We start from the raw sequence: 16,957 nt of genomic DNA, 5'->3' as shown, positions 1-16,957 counted from the left end.
GCCTCCTGAGCCACTGGGATTACAGGTGTGAGTCACCATGCCCAGATGATTTATTATCTTATTTTGAACCAACTTTGCATGCCTAGAAAAAGTTCCACTGGGTCATGGTGTATAAATCTTTTTCATTCACAGTTGGTATAAGTTTATATTTGAGTAGAACTAGAGGACTTTTTAAATTTTTTTGCCTTTTTGTGTTTGTTTTAATTCCCCAATTTGACTTCTTTCTTTCTTCCTTCCTTCCTTTGTTTTAACCCTCAGACTCTGGTCTCAACACTTTTTGATTATTGTGCTTCTCTCACTTCAATTTTCTTATTCTAGTCCACCTGTATCCTAGTAAAGTTTAACAATGGCTCTCTAGAAAAAAAGCTCTGATTTGCAGCATTTGCTGATTTATCTGATGTAAATATCTCCATCGTAATTAATTTCAAGCTAACAAGATGTCAATTAGCTTGCAAAATTCCTAACCTCTTAACAGTCATCTTTCTTAAGAGCTGATTGGAGCCAGCTCCAGAAAACCACTGGCACAATTAAATCTTTGTACCATCCAGTTTGACCAGATCAGTTCTCTGATAAAACTTTTGAGGTATGCTGAAGATGGCTGCGCCGGAAGGAACGGAGTAAAGGTTGTGTCGTGTCTTAAGCCCCGGCGTGTTAGAAAAACTGGGGAGGTACCAGCTATTGGGAGGAGAGCAGCAGGGTCAAGATGGAAAACCATAAACCACATGATACTATAAAGGAAAACTCAGTTTTTGATATCATAGCCAGAAAAATTGAACTACTACTAGGAGCAGAAAGGAATCTTCTTGAACATGGATCCATGTATATTGGATTTAATGCTGCTTTCTGTGGCCTAATAAAATAACAAGCAGTCTTTCTCGGTGTGTCTTGCATGTAACACAGGCCAGAATAGCTGCTGGCTTACCAATGGCAGTGCTCCCATTTTTGGCAGTGACTGCATCTTTCAAAGGTTTTGTAAGTTTACCTTTGAGTACAGGTGATTTGAATTGTGAAACCTGCACCGTGGCACGGGGTGGACTTGTTGGTTTTGTTTTAGGAGGTCTGTACCCTGTTTTCCTGGCTATACCTGTAAATGGTGGCCTAGCAGCCAGGTATCAGTCAGCCCTGTTACCAGAGAAAGGAAACACCTCAACTTACTGGATTAAAGTCTCTAAGCCTATCTTCAGAAAGATGTTATTTCCCATTTTATTTCAGACTATGTTTGCAGCATACCTTGGGTCTAGACAATATAAAGTACTTATAAAGGCCCTTCAGTTACCTGAACCTGGCCTAGAAAGTCACTGATTTTGAGCAAATGTGTATACAAAATAAATTGTTAAGATAACCTATCTCTCTAATGTTAAAAATAAACATAGACTTGTAATCAAAAAAACTTTTGAATACTTCTCCTTCACCAACCAGGATAAAAAAGTTCTCAGCTGGTCTGAGTTGGGGGTATAGCCCAGTGGTAGAGCCATTATTTAGCTTTGCAGGCTCTGGATTCCATCCCCAGAAATGAAAGGGCGGGGAGAGGGAAGGAGGGGAGGAGAGAGGAGGGGGAATGGAGGGAGAGGGAGAAAAGGAAAAACAACTGAAATTCTTTTTTTTTTTTTTTAAAGAGGAGAGAGAGAGAGAGAGAGAGAGAGAGAGAGAGAGAGAGAGAGAGAGAGAGAGAGAGAGAGAGAGAGAATTTTTTTAATATTTATCATTTTTTAGCTCTCGGCGGACACAACATCTTTGTTGGTATGTGGTGCTGAGGATCGAACCCGGGCCGCACGCATCCCAGGCGAGCGCGCTACCGCTTGAGCCACATCCCCAGCCCCAACTGAAATTCTTTAACCTAGTATTCCCTTTTCTTTATGATTTAGCCCACTACAGATTTCATCTGCCTCATTTCTCAACCTGCCATCCTAATGTCCCATTCATTTTCAGTGGTCCAACATTCTTCCACACTTACCAGGTTGTTTCACTTATTTAGATCTTTTCTTTTGCTTCCCTCTGCAGCTGGTGAACACCTATTTATCTTTTCAAGGCTTGGCTGATGCCCTCAGGTAGAACTAGACATGCCTGTATTGATAGCCACTGAGACCACTATCTTGGCACCTGTAAGTCCTTGTCATATCTGTTCTTTTATCTTCCTTTCTCAGCTACCAACCTGTTAAGCTACTTGAGAATGGACAGAATCTCATTGTTATTTATCTCCCTAATGCCTCAGAGCACAGCCTGGTCTATAGATACCATTTAATAAATAGTTATTAGAGGAAAAATAGATTTGGACTAAGCCTTGAGGAGGAGATAAGAGTTGGCTAGACCATCAAGAGAGAATTGTAGGTGAGAGAACAATGTGTGCAAATATACAAAGATATAAGCTCTCCAGCTCCTTAGAGGGCAAAGGGTGTGTATGCTCCTGGGAAGTTTTTAAATCTTCCTTTGATTAAATAGATGAAAAGGCTAATAGTGAACATATTAGCCTTTTCATTGTGGACTTCAATTATGATTAATGGCAAAAAGCACTATAATGCTTTTCACTCCCTACTCCTGGGCTTATTTGCCCAAGGTACAAGAAGCATGCTGCTCTCTGATTAGACAAAGTACAAATTCCCCTTCCCTTCTTCCTTTTTTTTTTTTTTTAATCAATGATCCAAAAAGAAAGAAGGGGAAAAAATGGGAAAAAAAAGCAGACAGAAAATAGAAAAAACATGGGCTGGGGATGTGGCTCAAGCGGTAGCACGCTTGCCTGGCATGTGTGCGGCCCGGGTTCAATCCTCAGCACCACATACAAACAAAGATGTTGTGTCTGCCAAAAACTAAAAAATAAATATTAAAAAAAGAAAATAGAAAAAACAAACATAAATAAACAAAAAAGAAAAGAAAATCAATGATCCCCCAACCAAGATTCCTTTTTATTTTTTGGTGTTGCTGGGAGTTGAATTCAGCGCTAGGCAAGCATTCTACCACTGAATAACATCCCCAGGCCCCTTCCCAATATTTCTTAATGTAGATAGTGAGAAGTGGAAAGATTTAGGATATATTTTGAAAATGGATCTGAAAAGATTTGATGGATGTGACATAGAGTGCAAAGGAAAGTGAGATATCAAAGATGACACTTAAGCTTTTAATATGAACAACTGGAAGGATGGAGTTGTCATTAACCCAGCTGAATAAGACTGCAACTTAGTGAGGCCCTAAAGCAACTTAGTGAGAATCTGTCTCAAAATGAAAAAGGAGGGGGAGTTGGGATTGTGGCTCAGTAGTAGAGCACTTACCTAGCATGTGTGGAGGCACTGGGTTTGATTCTCAGCACCACATATAAAGAAATAAAATAAATGTCCATCAACAACTAAAATTTTTTTTTAAAAAAATGAAAAAGGGGAGGGGCTTGCAAATTTGCTGAGGCTGACCTCAAATTTGTGATCCTCCTGCCATAGGCTCATGAGTTGCTGGTATTACAGCAACTATCTTCAGAAAGATGTTATTGCCCATTTTACTTCAGATTATTTATTTATTTATTTATTTAATTTTGGTATCAGGAATTGAATCCAGGGACACTTAACCACTGAGCCACATCACCAGCCTTTTTTGTGTTTTATTTTGAGACCAGGTCTTGCTAAATTGCTTAGGGCCTCACTAAGTAGCTGAGACTGACTTTGAACTTGCCATCCTCCTGCCTCAGCCTCCTGAGCTGCTGGTATTACAGGTGTGTACCACCATATTCAGCTATTTATTTTTGAAACAGAGTCTCAGCAATTTGCCCAGATTGGCCTAGAACTTGCAATCTTCCACTCTGAAGTATCTGGAATTGTAGGCATGCACTACCACATCTGATTTACTAAATTTTCAAATCAAGAGGTTAGTGACTAGAGATTTGGCAGCAAATATGACAATTGCTTGTACACAAATTTTAAAAAAAAGTGAATTTTGAGACTTATGCTGTATCACATACAAAGTCCAACCTCTGGCTTATTAATAACTTATAAACAAAGACAAAATTTTGAAAGAGAAATAAAAAAATATCTGGAAGGAGAGACACACACTTGTAATCCCAGTAATTTCGGAGGCTGAGGCAGGAGGACGAAAGTTCAAGGCCAGCCTCAACAATTTGGCAAGACCTATGTCAAAATAAAGTAAAAAGGGCTGGGGATGTATCTCAGTGGAAAAGTAACCTTGGGTTTAATGAAAGAAAGAAAGGAAGGAACAAAGGAACGAAACCCTTGTATTCAGAAGCTAGCTCGACACTCAACAACTAGGCTATGATATTCTCCAATTTATATGTAAAAAAATCTCACAAAATGCCAACTTCAAACAAGTTTACTCTGAGACCATAATAAAATGGGACAAAGCAAGGTCATTTCATAATTTTGTCTAAGCATCTTGCCACTCACAAAATACCAAACACCCCCTTTCTTGGCCAAAATAAATGACTGCTACTTCTTTAACAATTACAGATCTATCCTCTTGATATTCCTCCTTCCTATTGACAAGATTTATTGAAAAAAATTCAATTTAGAATTGTCCCCCACTTCCTGCTAGTATTCAATCTAAATCAAACAAACATTTTCTTAGACACTGCAAATCACCAAACTGAAATCCAGTAAAAGGTTATTTCTGACAGGATCTTACTGACACACTCCTTGATTCTTCATGGTGGGTATTCTCCCCTTGCTGCAATGAATAAGAAACTCAACTTGTTCAATTACACCTGTTACTGTTAGTCACTGGCTGGAAGGTCCTGACAAATTTTAAATATTTATTTATTTATTTATTTTTATTTGGGGGCCTTGGGGTTGAACTCAAGGGCACTTGAACACTGAGTTACTCTCCCAGTCCTTTTTTTTTTTCTTTTTCTATTTTGAGACAGAATCTCACTAAGTTGCTGAGGGTATCTCTAAACCACTGAGGCTGGCCTGAGACATCTATCTAGAATATCCTCTCTCTCTCTCTCTCTCTCTCTCTCTCTCTCTCTCTCTTTCTCTCTCTCATTTCTTTCTCTGGATTGCTCACCCCAGAAGAAGTTGATTGTGTGCCATGAGGCAAATCTATGGATAGATATTCATGACAAGACACCAACGTCATCAACTGCCACATAAGCAAGTTTGTAAGTGGATTTTTCCCTCATTCAAGCCTTCAGATAAGACCCCAGCCTCAACCAACACTTTAATTGCAATTGCATGACAGATTCTGAATCAGAAGCTAAAAGACATTTGGAATTCTGATCCACAGACACTGCGAAATAAAAGTTTGTTTTCTTGGGGCTGGGAAATAGTTCAGTAGAGCATTTCCTAACATGTGTGAGGCCTGTGTAAGGCCCATCTCCATCACTGCCCTGCCCCAAATTCTCTAATATGTGGATGCTAATTCACAATAAGGCAGGGGGCACTAGGGAAGAACAGATTAGGTAGAGGGTCACAATGGAATATTACTCAGCATTAAAAGAGAATACAAGTATGACATGTGTAGGTTACGGATGAAGTTGGAAACTATCAGGCTAAGTGAAATAAGCCAGTCCCAAAAAACCAAAGGCCAAATGTTTTCTCTTATATGTGGATGCTGATCCATAATGGAGTAGGAAATGCAAGGGAAGAATGGAGAAACTTTGAACTGGGCAGCGGGTAGTGAGGGGAAGGGACGAGGAATGGGGGTAGAAAAGACGGACATCATTATCCTAGGTACATGTGTGATTGGCACCCTGATCTCAGATTTCCTACTTCCAGAACTTTAAGAAATAAATTTATGTTGTTTAAGTTAAAAAAAAAAAAAGATTAGGTAGAGGGAAGTGATGGGAGTGGAGGGGAGGGGATGATGTGGGGATAGGAAAGATAGTAGAATAAGATAGCAGAATGAAACAGACATTATTACTGTATGTATATATGTGACTGCATGACCAATATGATTCTGCAACATGTACACTCAGAAAAATGAGAAATTATAACCCATCTATGTATGATATATCAAAGTGTATAAATGATTATACTGTCATATATAACTAATTAAAACAGATTTAAAAATTTAAAAAGAAATTTTTTGTCTTAAACCACTAAATCTTTAGGTAGTTACTTATTGTTAAATATTCATTAAAAGATATGTAATTAGGGCTGGGGTTGTGGCTCAGTGGCAGAGTACTTGCCTCATACATGTGAGGCACTGGGTTTGATCCTTAGCACCACATAAAAATAAATAAAAACAAAGATATTGTGTCCATTTATAACTAAAATATTTTTTTTAAAAAAGACATGTAATTACCAGTGACTTGGGAGGCTGAGGCAGGAGTATCACAAGTTTGAGGCCAACCTTGGCAACTTAGTGAGACCCTGTCTCAAAATAAAAAGGGCAAAGGGCTGGTGATGTAGCTCAGTGGTTAAGTGCCCCTTGTTTCAATCATCCCTGGTATCAAAAAATAAAGTCTTATAATTAAAGTTAAATCATAAGGCTCTAATCTGGGAGATAATATTTTAAATACACATGTTGACAAAAAGATTGATATCCAGAATATAAATCAAGAACTCTCACAAATCAAAATGGGAAAAAAATGACTGAACAGAAAACTGGCAAAGGATAAGAACAGGCATTTCACAGAGTAGAAAACACAAATGTCATATAAACATATGAAAAGATATCATCTGCATTAGTAATAAGAACTATGAAAAATAAGACCTAAATGAGGCACTACATTTTTACTCATTAGAATGCCAAAGGCTTGAAAGTCTGCTTGTGCAAAAGGATAGAAAGCACATTATTTAAATACTGCTGGTGGGAATGTAAATTAGCACAAATTTCAGAAGCATTTTGACATTATTTAAGTAATATAGGTGGTCATTCCCATATTCTTAACCTACTACTCCAATCTTAGGTATAAGTTCTGGAAAATGTCTTTCATTTGTGCCCTATGAGACATGTTCATAATAATAGTATTTGTGATATAAAAAAATACAAACAATCTAAATATCCATTGAGAGAAAAATAAATTGTTATATGTGCACATTCTTTTAAAAAGAATGGACTAAGTTCCATATAACAAAATGGATGAATCTTGGGAACATATTAAGAGTAAGATGCAAAAGGCTACATAGATGAGTCAAGTGTGGCAGTACACACCTATATTCCCAAAAACTCGGGAGGCAAAGACAAGAGGATCACAAGTTTGAGGCAGGCCTCAACAAATTAGGCCCTGTGTCAAAATACAAAATAAAAAGGACTAGGGCTGAAGCTCAGTGACAGAGTGGCCCTGGGATTAGAGTTATTAACCACTATTCCCAGGGGCAATATAACTTTTTTTGGTAGTGTGGATTGAACACAAGGGGTACTTTACCACTGAGCTATATCCCCAGCCCTTTTTATCTTATTATTTTTTAAATTTTGGGACAGGTTTTTGCTAAATTGCTTAGGGCTTCACTAAGTTGTTGAGGCTGGCCACAATTTTGCCATCCTCCTGCTTCAGCCTCCCCAGTTACTGGGATTACAGGCATGTACCACCATGCCCAGTGGCAATATAACTTAAAAAATGATAAGCATACAATTTAAATTAGTGGTTAGCTATATGGGAAGTAGTAGCCAATACTTTCAAACAAATATAAGTTAATGGTCATGTTCTGGTTTTAAAATTTAGCTGTAGGATCATGGGTTTTTATTTTATTATTAAGCTTTATAACTTAAATATAAGTTAGAAATATTTTTCTGTGTGTATTACTTGATTTTAAAATTTAAACTTTTTAAATTTTTTTTATTTTTTTAACTTTTAAAATTTGTTCTAATTAGTTATACATGATAGTAGAATTCATTTTGACACATTATACATAAATGAGGTACAATTTCTTATTCTTCTGGTTGTACATGATGTATAATCACACTGGTCATGTATTCATATATGCACATAGGGTAATAATGTCTATTCATTTTACCTTTCTTCCTACCCCCACACCCCTCCCTTCCCTTCATTCCCCTCTTCTTAGTCCAAAGTACCTCTATTATTCCCTAGCCCTCCCCCCACCTTATTTTAAACTTAAAAAATATGTGGGGCTGGGACTGTAGTTCGTGGTATAGCACTTGCCTAGAATTTATGAAGTCCTGGGTTGGATCCCACAAAAAAAGAGGAGTACTTATAACTTTTTAATTATGGAAATTAAGAGCATTTTTTACATCTAAAGAAAGCAATTAAATTCATTTTGTATTAATAGAAAGGAAAAATACAGGAGGAAGAAATATTTGATGAGCTCCTTAGAGGATCAACAGAAGGAGTACAATTCAGGGAAAAAGAAAAAAAAAACCCTTCCATTTTAAACCTTGTTATTATTTTAATCCTAGATCATTCAGGAAGCTATGCTGGATAAAACTAGAATTTATTAAGAAGATTATACTTTCACCTGCAGTTCACATCAAGTAATTTCCATCAATGTTTGCTGTCCACATCTTTAAATAGTGTTTAATGCTCCCCTTTCTCAGTTGGACCTCAAACTTCAGAAAAGAAAAGAGAAGCCCCAACAAGGCCTTGTGGTGAAGGCCTGTAAATCCCAGGTACACAGGAGGCTCAGGCAGGAGGATCACAAGATCAAGGCCAGCCTGGGCAATTTAGGGAGACCCTGTCTCAAAACTTACAAAAATTTTAAAAATTAAAAAGGACTGGGAGGGGGTTGCAGTTGTAAATTGCTTGCCTAGCATGTGTGAGGCACTAGGTTCCATCCTCAGTGCCATATAAAAATAAATAAATAAAGATATCATGTCCATCTATAACTAAATTTTTTTTTTAAAAAAGGGCTGGGAGGGTAGTTTAGTGGTAGAGTATTTAGCTAGCATGCATGAGGCCCTGGGCTCAATATCCCCAGCAACACAAAGATACAGAGAAACAGAGAGGGTGGCACTAATTTAAGTATCTTGCAGGCTAGCCTGCTTTCATCTTAGTGAGACCCCGTCTTCCTAGAAGGCAATGAAGCACAGAGTTTGCTATCTGGTAGAAAAGTAGAAAAGGAAAACAGTAAAATACAGGAAAGAAAAAAACCTAATATTTCAAAATATTACCTCAAGATAAGCAAAGATATTTTTTAAATGGAACACCAAAAAATGCAAACCATAAGAGTAAAGAAATTGATATATTAAGCCGAGCACAGTGGCACATGAATGCAACCCATGCAGCTGGGGAGGCTGAGGCAGGAGGATCACAAGTTTGAAGACAACCTAGACAACTTAGTGAGAATTTATATCAAAATAAAAAATAAAAAGGGCTTGGAATATAGCTCAGTGGTAGAACACCATTCTGGGTTCAATCTTTGGAAAAAAAAGAGAAGAAAAATTGAAAAAATAAAATAAATAGATGAGTTGGATTCCACTAAAAGAACTGCTGTTTACCAAAACTCTGTTAAACTGGTCATAGTGACACATGCCTATAACCCCAGCAATATGGGAGTTTAATTTATAAGGATCACAAGTTCAAGGCCAACCTCAGCAATTTATTGAGATCCTCAGCAACTTAGCCAGACCCTGTCTCAAAATAAAAAAGGACAGGAGATGTAGTGACCCTGGGTTCAATCTCCACTACTAAAACCAAAACCAAACCAAGACAGTAAAAAAGCAAGGAAGTTATTTTCTAGACTTCTTTTTTGGTGCTGAAGATCGAACTCAGTGTCTTCTGCATGCTAAAAAAATGCTCTACCATTGAGGTACACTACTAGCTAAGAGTATATATATATATATCCACCAGTATGGCTGAGATGGAAAAGACTTAGAAAATCCTGATGGGAGGAACATAAAATGGTTCAACCATTTTGGATTTGATTTGTTTTTCTTTGTACTGGGATTGAACCCAGGGTTGCTCTACCACTGAGCTATATCCCTAGCCCTTAATTTTTTGAGACAGGGCCTTGGTAAATTGTCCAGGCTGGCCTTGAACTTGTGATCACTCCTGCCTTAGCTTCCTGAGTCACTGGAATTACAGACATACACCACCACATCTAGCATTACAACTACTTAGAAAACTGACAATAAACACTAAACATATATGTGTACTCTGTGGCCCAGCAATTCTACTTGGACATATATAGCCAAGAGAAATGTACAATATGTTCATTAATAGATACATAAAAGAATATTTATGACAACACTACCTATAATAGAACAAAATGGAAACTACCCAAATGCTCAATTACAATAAAACAGATAAAGTGTAATACATTCATACAATGGAATAACATACAATGAGAATGAATAATCTATTTCTACATGAAACAGCGTGGAAGATGCAATGTTGAATGAAAGAATCCAGGCATGAGTACATTCTGTAGAATTCAATTTATATAAAGTTTTAAAAGAGGCAAATTTAACCTTTGGTCTTAGAAATTAAGATATAGGGGATACCTTTAAGATGAGTAGTGACTGGGATGACACAGGATGAGGTTTTCTGGGGGACCAATCTTATTCTGTTTTGGGATTGTTGCCAAAAGCTCTATCCTTGTCCCTGAGGCCAATCCAATAATGAGGACACAGTTTTGAGAAAAATGAATAAGAAGTTTTGTTGCTTTGCTAGCAAAGGAGAAACACAGAGGAATCCTGTCCCAAAGGCTGTGATTCTGCCCATCAGCAGGAACGTAGGGGGTGGGGGTAGAAGGGGTTAAAGAGGTGACTCAAAGGCCTCATTCCACATGTTCTGTGTGGAGTTGTAATTCACTTATTTGGGAGATAGTCCTTTCTGAGGTCTTTGGTACCATCCCCAAAGTCTGAATTACTTTATTCCTATGGTGGATGTGTACTCAGGGACAGATAAATCTGCTTAGCTGGGTGCGGTGGTACACGCCTATAATACCAGTGACTCAGGGGGCTGAGGCAGGAGGATTGCAAGTTCAAAGCCAGCCTCAGCAAAAGCAAGGCACTAAGCAACTCAGTGAGACCCTGTCTCTATATAAAATACCAAATAATGCTAGGGATGTGGCTTAGTGGTTAAGTGCCCCTGGGTTCAATCCCTAGTACCCCCAAAAACCAACAACAAAAAATCAACTTCCTAGGATGGGGAAGAAAGGTAATCCTGTTTCCCCTAAGACTGCAGAGGGGCTGAAATTAGAGAGGATCAGGGAGAGAGGAAGAGAAAGAAATATGTCCATTTTAAAAATAAGTTCCAGTGGCAGAGCAGTAAGGGTTATATTCAAAGTATAAAGTGGACCACTGTTACAGGATCTGGGTTCTGCTTACATAAGTATGCTCTCTTAATATTCATTGAGCTCCACAATTGAGATTTGTGCACTTTTCTATATGTATATAATAGTTCATAAAAACTTTTTCTAGGGACTAGAGGTGTAGCTCAGTGGTAGAGTGTAGGCCTCCATCGTGAGTTGAATCGTGTCTCCAAAAGGAAAGCGAGTAACCAGGAGACAGGCTAGGAAGAAATGAAAGACGGAAACCAGGCAGAGATACACATAAGAGTTTTTCAAAGCTGACAAATAAAGGCTATCTCTTCATAGACAGAGAGAGGCAATACAGGCTTGAGTTCTGTGACTTTTATGGGGGGAGGCTCAGGGATTAGAGCTGGGTGGGTCCTAATGCAGCAGTTAAGGGTTGGGTTGGTATGAGGGAGTGGTGAGCCTTTCTCAGAAATGCCCTTGGGCAGGAAAGCTAAACTTTTTCTTAAGATGATGTCTGTCACTTAAGATGGCCATCCAGATGCTAAGCAAGAACCTCATAGTCCCCCATTTTTTTGTTTGCTGTTGGGCCCATTAAGGGACAGGGGCATAGACCAATTTTCTGTAGCTTCTTCCTGCTGGGAAGGGGTGGCATCTGGACCCTTGTTAGGGGTGCGGGGTGTCATTGAGGCAATGGTGATGGTCAGGAGGTGCCGGGCAATGCTGACTCCAGATGGCCCAGTTTTGGTGAGGGGTTGGGAGTCCTGTAACAAAAGCTTGTTCGTGGTTTGGTTAGAGATCCTTTGAATCTGATCTTGAATAAATCTAATGATGCAGGGGGCAAGCATTAACAGAAGGCCTATGACTAGGAGAGAGGTCAGGAAAGGAAGTACCCGCTGGAGAAGGGGGGGTTACTTAGCTGCCATCCCTTCAGTTCCAATGGCAGTGGGAAGCTTTGAGGCCTGAAGGAGATTGGAGATAAAGGGAGATTGGAGATAAGTAATTGAAGTCCCCTTGGTGGTAAGGAATCTGTGCTCCTTCCAAATAGCAGAGTGGGAGAGAAGTATGTGGAAAGCGTATTTAGAGTCAGTGTAGACATTGAGAAAGGCTCCCTTTGCCAAAGTGAAGGCTCTGATGAGGACAACAAGTTCAGCCTGCGGATTGGATGTATTATTGGGGAGGGGAGCCACTTCCACAACCGAGGTTAGAGAGACTATAGCATGCCCTGCCTGAGGAACTCCCTCCTGAAGGAAGGAGGAGCCATCTGTGAACCATGTGTATGTTGTCTGGAGCAAGGGCCTTCCTGGGTGTAGGAGGGATGTGGAAGAAGTTCCTCCAGAATTTCAGTGCATGACTGGGTAAGAGGAGAGGTGGAGAGTCCTGAGGAGCAGGGAGGAGAGTAGCAGGGTTTAAAGGTGAGCTCATGTGGAAAGTAAGACTAGGATCTTCCCACCAAGGAAACCTGTGGAGATAAAGGATTGGAAACCCTTGTAGGTGAGAGTTCCTTTAGGGGATGGGGAGCCAGGATGGTGAGTGGGGCCCAGAGGGAGTTTCTTTGACTCGGTAATGAGTAGAGAGGCTGTGGCCAACATTCTTCATAGGCAAGGGGACCATCCCTGAGCAGTAGGGTCAAGACCCTTCGATAGATAAGCCACAGGGGCAAAGGTTGGCCCCAGCATGTGTTTGAGGATCCCTAGAGTAAATCCCTGCTTTTCAGTCATGTTAAGGTGAAATGGGCATGTGAGATCAGGGAGATGGAGAGCAGGGGCCTGGAGGAGGGCCTGCTGGAGCCTGGTGACAGAGTGCAATAAGGGGTTCAGAGAGTGGGCCCCAGGCCACATCATATAGAGGCTTAGCCAATATACAGTAGTTAGAAATCCAAGCTCTAAGGAATCCTGCCATACCTAGAAAGGAGAGAATTTCTACTTTAGTAGAGGATGTTGGTATATTAGCAATAAGACCCTTTCTATCAACCGTAATGGCTTTGTGCGTAGGGGTCAGGAGGAGGCCTAGGTATGTTACCATTGCCAAGGAAAGCTGTACCTTGGATGGAGAAACCCTATAGCCATGCGCAGAAAGGAAGTTAAGAAGTTTATAGGTGTCCTGATGACTGACCTCAAAGGAGGGACTGCAAAGAAGGAGGTCATCAACATACTGTAGCACCATAGACTGAGTGAGATGTATGGATGCTAAGTCCTTAGCCAAGGCCTATCTGAAGATATGAGGGCTGTCTCGCAACCCTTGGGGGAGAACTGTCCATGTCATCTGAGTGGAGTTATAAGACTCAGGGTCTGTCCATGTAAAAGGCAAAAATGTCTTGAGAGTCAGAATGGAGGAGAGTAGAGAAGAAGGCATCGTTCAGGTTTAGTACTGAGAAGTAAGAGGTCCTGGAAGGAATGGTGGAGAGAAGGGTATAAGGATTGGTTACCATGGGATAGATTGGGACGACTGCAGAGTTGATGGGATGGAGGTCTTGGATCAAGTGGTAGGAACCATTAGTCTTTTTTACTGCCAAGATGGGGGTGTTGTAAGGGGAATGAGTAGGTCTAAGGAATCTCTTTTGTAAGAGGCTATAAGTCTAGGAGTTTTTGTTGGGAGAGCAGGTATTATGATTGGGCCAGAAAATGGAGGGGGATCTTTGAAATGGATGTGAGTGGGCTCATGGTGTGAGGTGATAGAAGGACTTGAAACATCCCAGACAGTAGGGTCCACCTCAGAAAGGGTTAATGGGAAGGCACTGGCAGACAGAATAAGGGATGGTCCTAAGGTAAGTAAAGGTGAGGATCAAAGGAGTGGCAGGGGAGTCTGGATGGAAGCGTATATGAGGGGAGAAGGAAAGCATAGCCCCCAACTTTGTAAGGATGTCCCTTCCCATAGGGGGGACAGGGCACTGTGGAATGACCAAAAGGAAAGTGAGCAAAAATTAGGGAGTCAAAAGCCCAATCAAGGCTGGGTGTCTGTAAGGGTTGGTAAGGTTTACCCTCTACCCCAACAATAGAGGTCATAGAATGAGTAGTAGGCCCCCAGAACTCCTTGAGGACTGAATTTGTAGCCCCAGTGTCTAGGAGGAAGGAGACAGGCTTATCTGAAGTACACAGAGTTACCCTGGGTTCCCACGGAGTGATGGTAGTGATGGGGATCTGGGCCTTGTCAGTTCTCTGCAGCCAGTCCTAGGAGTTGAAAAGGGGAACCAGAAGGGCAGGATGGCTGGGGGCCACTATAGGCTCGGGGGACAGTCAACTGCTCAGTGTCCCATTTGATGGCATTCAGGACAAGGTCCCAGAGGCTTGCAAGACTTAGGACATGCACAAGCCTAGTGACCCATCTGACCCCATTTAAAACAGGATCTGGGTGTTCCCGAGGGACCCTTCTGTGGGCTAGTGGGATCATGGACAGATGCTAAGGCCGGATGGACAGCTTGAGTGAGCATATGATGTTTCTGCTTCCAGGCCTTCTGGTCTCTCTCGTTATACACCTTAAAGGCCAATTTCAGAACCTCAGCTTGGGGAATTAGGGGCCCCCTCTCAAGGTGCCTTAGTTTGTCCTTAATATTGGGGAAACTCTGGGAGAAAAAGTAGGTCTTTAGTAGTTGTCTCCCATCTGGAGTGTCAGGGTCCAGATTAGTATATTGTAATATAGCCTTGGTCAAGCAGTTTAGAAATGTTGAAGGGTTTTCATTCTTATCTTGGAAGATTTCCTGGAGTCTTTCATAATTGATAGTCTAATGGGCTGCCTTTCTAAGTCCTGCCATGAGGCAAGTACCGAATTGGTTTCTACTAGTTACTCCTCCAGGCTAATTACAATCCAAATTGGGGTCCTGATCAGGGACCACTTCAATGCCAATCGGATGGGCAGGGAGGTCTGATGTACCTCATCAGCATAATTTCTAGCTTGCTCCCACACTTGCCTGTGCTCCTCAGGCAGGAGGGTGTTAGACAAAATCATATGGATATGGACATCGTGGAAGATCAAATTATATGACTGAGTCAGATATAGAAACTCTTTGATCTTATGTGGTGGGACTTAAAGTATAGGACCCAAGCCACTTTTCTATCTGTGAAAGATCTGACAAAGAGAAAGACACATGAACCTGGATTACACCATCAACCCCAGCCAACTCGCATAGAGGACACAGAGATATGGATTGGGCAGTGGCAGCCCGTGAGCGTGTGGCAGGAGGAGAAAAGGGTGGAGGGGACAGTTGCTGCAGTGGCTTCATTAGAAAGAGAATTGTGGTGTGGTAGGGGCTCATCTGCTGGGTCAAAGGAGAAGGAGTCCTGGGTAGGATCTTCTGTCCCTTTGGAAGCAGGTGTAGGGGAGGTGAGAGCTAAGAGGACTTGTGCAGGAGAGCAAGAGTTGCAGAGAGAGGGCTTAGAATGTAGAAAGGAGAAGGCCTGAACATATGATGTCTCTTTCCATTTTCCTGAATGCTCACAATAGTTGAAAAGATCCCTGATAATATTGGGATCAAGTGTTGTTAAGCAGCCATTTAGAGTCATTATCCAAAGGATATTGAGGCCAGATATGATTGCACAAGTGAATAAGTTTTGGGGGGTTTAAATTCAGGGTGAGAGAGAGACCCTAGGTTATCCAGGAGGCAGCCTAGGGGACTATGGGAAGGAATTGATAAGAAGCTGCCCATGGTGAGACGTAGGAGGTGAGTTTAGAGGTGGGGCATCCCCCAGTCTCTAGTATCACCTAGTCGAGAGGACGGTTATGCTCAGGGGGTCATCACTACCGCTGGGTAAGCATTGGTGCAGGAGTCCATAGAGGTACTTGGGCACACGGCAGGGACTACATAGTAGGGGCAGAAGCCCATAAAAGGGACAGAAGCCATAGAGATTAACCCAAGGCAGAGAGGTCTCACCAGGAGCAACATCCCAACCATCCTCCGTGGTTTATTTCTCAAAACCCAGGACCCAAATAAAAGACCATCTACAGACTCAGTTGACAGTAGGGATCAGCCATCACTGTCAAAGCTGTGGCCGTGGCTGCCTCCGACCACATGGTAACCCTGGGAGTGCCAAACGATCAACAGTCCTTCCTGGGGCCCATAGGTCGCTTAGGTCAACCAGAGACAGGGGTCTTACCTGAAATGTCCAGTGGTGGATGCAGAGAGGGCATTCGGCAGAATGGAGAGCCTGGTCCCATAATAGAATCCATATCAGGGCCCAGAGGTGCTCAGTGATCCTTGAAGAGAGGAGCGGGCACACCTGGGAACCTGATCTCTGGTTTTGGCACCAAAATGAAGGGAAAGCAAGGAAGGAGAAATGGGTAATCGAGAATGAAAGAGGGAGACCAGGCAGAGATACACACGAGAGTTTATTTGTCAGAGCTGACAAATAAAGGCCATGTCTCTATAGGAGAGAAAGGCAATACAGGTTTGAGTTCTGGGACTTTTATGAGGCAGGCTTAGGAATCAGAGCCGGGCAGGTCCTAATGCAGGTTGTTAAGGGTTGGGTTGGTATGAGGGACTGGTGAGCCTTTCTCAGAAAGGCCCTTGGGTGGGAAAGCAAAACTTTTTCCTTAAAATGGGGACTGTCACTTAAGATGGCCATCCAGATGCTAAGCAAGGACCTTATAGAAGGTCCTCAGTTTAATCCCTAGTACCAAAACTAAATAAATGAATAAATAAATGCCAATGTGTGTTTAAACAATTAATAAGAAAAAGAAGTAAAATAGGGGCTGGGGATCATTGGTAGAGCTCTCGCCTAGCACCTGCAAGGCACTGGGTTCAATCCTCAGCACCACATAAAAATAAATAAATAAAATATTGTGTCCAACTACAACTAAAAAATATTTTTTAAAAAGAAGTAAAATAGCCACTATTTATAGATTTAAGTGGTGAAGCTGGTCATAACTTC

The 16,957-nt window shown here is 41.2% G+C and overlaps 1 pseudogene across 1 annotated transcript; it reads left to right on the top strand.

Moving 5' to 3' along the window:
- The first annotated feature begins 664 nt into the window (after positions 1–664).
- LOC308639788 (transmembrane protein 126A-like) lies at positions 665–1,302 on the top strand (annotated as a pseudogene). The gene has a single exon. The product of its transcript is annotated as a transmembrane protein 126A-like (transcript).
- The last annotated feature ends 15,655 nt before the right edge of the window (positions 1,303–16,957 follow it).

The sequence above is a fragment of the Spermophilus citellus genome (genome assembly GCF_964194105.1).
Source record: "Spermophilus citellus genome assembly, chromosome: X".
In the NCBI taxonomy this organism is placed as follows: Eukaryota; Metazoa; Chordata; class Mammalia; order Rodentia; family Sciuridae; genus Spermophilus; species Spermophilus citellus.
Note: the sequence above shows the minus strand (reverse complement) of the source record. Positions and strands in the feature narration are given on the sequence as shown.